This window comes from Pleurodeles waltl, chromosome 4_1, assembly GCF_031143425.1.
Source record: "Pleurodeles waltl isolate 20211129_DDA chromosome 4_1, aPleWal1.hap1.20221129, whole genome shotgun sequence".
In the NCBI taxonomy this organism is placed as follows: domain Eukaryota; kingdom Metazoa; phylum Chordata; class Amphibia; order Caudata; family Salamandridae; genus Pleurodeles; species Pleurodeles waltl.
Genome location: NC_090442.1, coordinates 79,917,312 through 79,922,832, shown reverse-complemented (window position 1 = coordinate 79,922,832; position 5,521 = coordinate 79,917,312). Strand labels below are relative to the sequence as shown.

Sequence of the window (5,521 nt, the reverse complement as noted above, 5' to 3'; positions counted from 1 at the left end):
GTCAATTTTTTAGACGGGAACGCCTACCTTGCATCTCATTAACGCAAAGTAGGTGTCCACGCGAAAAAATGACGCAAACTCCATGGACTTTGGCGCTAGACGCGTCTAACGCCAAAGTATAAATATGGAGTTAGTTTTGCGTCGGAATTGCGTAAAAAAAAACTACGCAATTCCGGCGCACACAGAGTATAAATATGCCCCTGTATTTAATATACGGTTCACTATGGCGGTAGCTAGGAAAGTAGCATCAGAATTTATGATGCTAGTTCAGCGCTTTGCACGATTAGTGTAAAAAATGTTTACGCTAATCCTGCAAAGCACACAGAGGCCCATTGAAACCAATGGAAACCTCTTTTTAACGCCCTGCACTTAGCAGGTGTTCAAAAATTGTGATAAAAATGGCACAATAGTCTCATAGGTTCATTTGAGCCATTTTTGCATTCCTCACCCAGTGCCAGAACACCCCCTTGTATACATTTTGCCTGGCACAGCTATAATGGAGTGAAAGGGTTTACAAAGTGGCACAATGCAAGCTTTGCACCACTTTGTACATATGGTGCAGCATTTTGCCATTCAAATGCCACATTAGCCTTTTGGCTAAGATCAAGTGTAGTATCTGTTCTTATCAGTGTGAAACCACTGTCCAGTGGAAGTAATTTTGATATTTACTGGATCTTCGACTTGGAAGTGAAATAAATTTGCATCGCATATGAAAATGTATGCAAATTAACCAGAAAAGGCCCACTCAACTCTAAGGAGAGAGAGGTGGTGTCAGTTTGCTCATTTGGGGTGCAAAATGTAACCCCCCAAGGACCGTGTGGTCAGCTCTTAGAGCTCGGAAACTTTTGCGCTCCCTACTCACTCTATCTTTCCTGGCGTTGGGGTGGAGTAATGCTGGAGGCTTAAAACACCTTCTAACACTCATCACAGGTCTGCCAGCATTCAGGTCTCTGGAGAGGTGATCCATTACTTGGGGGGAAAGACACCATAATCACCCCATGTCTGCAGTATCTTCAATGTTCACTTGAAATCACTGTTCTGTCAAAGAGCTATTTGGTGCTATATGCGTAGGCTTTCTCCTGCAGATACCTGCCTCCGGAACTTCCCTGCTGTGGACCTTCACCTACCTACTGTGGAGTTTGCCTGCCTGCTGTAGACTCTCACCTGCCTGCTGGAGCTGCTTGCCTGCTGAAGACTCTTCCTTGCCTGCCGGACCTGCCTGGCTACTGAGGCCTGCCTGCCTGCTTGCTGAGAGGATCCCCTGCCTGCCAAGCTTCCCTGCCTGCCTGAAGAGAACCACTGCCAACCACCAGGGACAGGCCTGAGGAGTACCTATCTGCTGCAGCTCCCTGAAGGACCCTTCCCAAGGCACACCGCAACAGCACAGACAGGATGAGCAGACCGCTGAACCCCTGTTTCCACAACACGGTGAAGCTGCAGAGGAAGGTGGAATCTGATGGATCCACACCAGAGCTCAGCAGGAAGACCTTCACAGAGCTGCTGGTGACCAAGATGGGGTTCACAGCAGCAGAGATCTGGTGCATAATGTCGGAAGCACCCAAAGGCACATACCTGCTGACGTTCATGTCGGAATCAATCTGCAGGAGATACTGGCAGATGTGCTGGTCAAGACGGGGCGAGAAACCCTTCTACGACTTCCACCTGGAGTGCCAACTCGTGTTGGAGGTCAAGAGGATGACAGTGCACGTCATACGTCGCCACTGCACAGTGACGAGAGAACCCTCCCACAACCTGGACAGTGATGGCATATGAGATGGTAAATGGACAGTCATGGTGAAGCTGAAAAAGGACCTGGCCGCCCCAGATGGAATCCATCACCCTCCTTCAAGCTTCTCCCTAGGGAGGGACTCGGGCTACCTCTACTACCCTGGGCAGCCCAAACTGTGCAACAAGTGCAGTAAACCGGGCCACACCGCTAAAGATTGCACAGTGCAAGTATGCAAGAACTGCAAACGGGAAGGACACACAGCCAGGGCATGCAAAGAGGAAGCACCCTGCAACCTCTGCGGTGCCGTGGGCCACCGTTTCAAGGACTGTCCGCAAAGTAGCCAAGTCCTACGCCCAGGCAGCCAAACCTCCTGGGAGAGCAGCACAAGAGGAGGCTGCTGCGGCCAGCCTTCCAGTCCCAGCACCCAGAAAGACCAAGGAAACTGGGAGGAGGAAAGGCCCCGGGCAGGAGCAAGTCAAACCTGACCAGGGCTCCACCCCAGCCTTGGATCCACAGAGCACAGAAGAAGAAATGCCTGCCATCCCTGAGAGTGGGCCAACAGACAACGCTCCCCAACCCGCCTCTGAGATCCAGGAAGAAGGGCCTTGGACGAAACAGGAGCGCAGGAAAAGGAGGCACAGCCCCCCACAAGTCACAAAGAAGACCAGGAAGAAACACCTGAGCAACCACAACCCCAACTCTGATCCAGAGGAGTCAGAGGAAGAAGAACAACCAGGGAATGAGGGACGAGATGACCAACTGGACCAAGTGACCACAGTGCTCCAGGAGATGAGGGCGCTAGCCAGCGTCATGGAGGCGCCCCCCACCACCATCGCCAGCACTATTCGAGAAGGAAGAGGCCTCCATGGAGGAGGAAGTGCAAAGCATACCTGCCAACACGGAGGAGGAAGAGCCGGAGACCAGCCACGTGGGCAAGCCAACCTCAGAGAAGCACCAAGCAACAGCGGCCAAGACAACAGCCCCCCTGCCAGAGACCCGCCAGGAGCCTGACCAGCCCTGTAAGTAGCCTTGTCACTGTGTATAAACAGATAATTACTCTGACCTGATAGTTAGTATTTAAGACTAAGTTAAACTCAAACACTAATTAAGATGGCTACTTCATTGTTTTCCATAAATGTGAAAAGGATCAGAGACAAGCGCAGATGTGCTAGCACCTTGAACTTTCTTGCCAGCCAGGATTGTGATGTGTACATGATTCAGGAATGCTCCATCCCTTTTGCAGCTTCATACACACACCTAGAACAGCAGTGGACATTTGGGCCTTCTTTTTGGCCTGGGGGGAACAGCAGTAGGTCTGTAGGAGTCGCTACCTTAGTCAGAGGGAGGTGCTCCACAATGCACTCAGTCACCGAGCTGGAAGGCGGCAGGGCTCTTGTCGTTGATGGCTCATGGGTAGGAGAACCGGTTAGACTGATCAATGTGTATGCGCCTTCTGATGTAGGTGAGAGACGGGAGCTGTTTCAGCGCCTCAGACCACAGCTGGTCACCTCCAGAACAATCATGATGGGTGGGGATTTCAACTGTATACTAGAAAGTGGTGGTCGATTTGGGACCAGGGCTGGGGAAGGATGGATGGATGATGCCGCAAAACTCCTGGAGGAGATGGTGGGTGAGGCCTCCCTGACAGACGTAATTGGATCCATGGGGCCGGATGCCAGGAACTTAACCTGGAGCCGCCCTGATGGATCTGTGCGCTCCAGGATAGACTTTGTTTTCACCTCTAGATGAGTGAGGATCAGGCAACACTCCATGGTGACAGTACATTTCTCTGATCACAGGGATATCAGGTTCCAGGGGGAACTAACAGGAAAGTTCCTGACAGGTCCAGGCACCTGGAAGCTGAATAGTTCTCTGCTGGGGAGAGAGGATGTACAGGAGGGGCTGAGGAGGACTTACAGTGAGTGGCAAGACATGAAAGACACCTTCCAGTGCATAGGGGAATGGTGGGAGTGGGTGAAAGGCAGGATTCAGGATTTCTTCAAGAACGTGGGCAGGAAAGCAGCAAGGGGGAGAAGGAAGGAGTTCAGTAGACTGCAGCAACAGCTGCAGGAACTGCAGGACCTCCAACTCCGGGGATGGGATGTCATGAACCCTCTGGAGGCAGTCAAGAGCTGAGCGAGCACTTTCATGACAAATCCAGGAGGATCATCTTCCGTTCTAAGGTGGAGAACCTGGAAAAGGGGGAGAAATGCAACTCCTTCTTCTTTAAGAAAATCCACTCTGCGCACACCCCTCTGGTTCAACTGCGCAACAGGGAGGGAATTTTGTGTGACACCAAGGAAGACATTAGGAAGGCTATGACAGACTTCTAAGGGGACCTCTACTCAGAGAAGAGGTCAGATGGGGATCAGGCAGAAACGTTTTTGGCTGGTATCCCGAGAAAGTTTTCGACACCAGCAAGGGAAGTCCTGAACGCACCCCTCACTCTTTAGGAGCTGCACATTGCAGTTAAATCCTTCAAGTCAGGAAAGACACCAGGTAGTGCCGGTTTACCAACTGAATTCTACACTTCACTGTGGGACCTAGTGGGAGCAGACCTTCTGGAGCTGTACGAGGAGATGGAGCAGGACGGAGTCATGCCCCACACATTAAGGGAAGGAACGATCGCGCTCCTGTATAAACATAAGGGGGAGAGATGTGACCTCAAGAACTGCCGTCCCATCTCTCTCCTGAATGTGGACTACAAGATCCTGGCAAAGACAATGGTGAATAGACTCAAGGGTGCTATGGGAGAGATAGTTCACCCAGACCAGACCTGTGGAGTTCCAGGACGAAGGGTAGCAGACAGCCTAGCACTGATCAGGGACACAATCCAGTACATCACGGACCGGAATATCCGCACTGCGCTGGTCTGTCTCGATCAGGAAAAGGCCTTTGACCGAGTCTCCCATGAGTTCATGGAGAGGGTACTGCAGGGCTTTGGGCTGGGGGAGCGGTTCTGCAATTATGTTAGAATAATGTATACAGACATCTTTAGTTCAGTCATGGTAAATGGTTGGAAAACAGACCCCTTTCCTATCAGGTCTGGAGTAAGACAAGGCTGCCCGCTCTCGCCCTCTCTGTTTGTTTTGGTTATAGAGCTACACGCGGAGTACATCAGGAAGAACCCGAATATCAGAGGGATCCAGACACCAGGAGACGCAAAGAAAGAAGTCAAGTGCACGCTGTACATGGACGACATCACCCTCTTCTCCACGGATGGGAAATCGGTCCAGTCCCTGCTGGAGGCATGCAAGGACTTTGGCAAAGCATCAGGAGCAAAGATTAACGTGGACAAATCACAGGCAAAGCTCTTCGGCCGCTGGGACCTCTGTAACGAGCCTCTCCCTTTCCCCATTGAGGCAGGACTGGTAAAGATCCTCGATATCTGGTTTGGGGAACCAGGAGCAGCGGCGAAAAGCTGGAACGAACGCCTGGCCAAAGTCAAGCAGAAATTGGGCTTTTGGAGCTTGAGACACCTGAGCATTGAAGGAAACGCTCTGGTGCTCTGGAACGAGGCACTGCCCGTGCTGCAGTATGTGACACAGGCCTGGCCACTCCTGGCCAACGTAGCACGGGCTGTGAACAGCATGGTTTTCCACTTTGTTTGGCACTCAAAGATGGACAGGGTGAAAAGGACAGTCATGCACAAGGAGCATCGCAAGGGAGGGAAGGCAGTCCCTGACATCCCGACAATCCTCAGAGACTTCTTTGTGTGTGGCTGCGTCCGAATAACCCTGACGAACGAGAACAAGGAACACTCAGCTTACAGGGTCTTCCGCTTCTTCCTGC

The 5,521-nt window shown here is 51.7% G+C and overlaps 1 pseudogene; it reads left to right on the top strand.

Annotated features, from left to right (window-relative positions):
• The first annotated feature begins 577 nt into the window (after nt 1–577).
• LOC138288628 (U2 spliceosomal RNA) lies at nt 578–709 on the top strand (annotated as a pseudogene).
• Nucleotides 710–5,521: the final 4,812 nt, after the last annotated feature.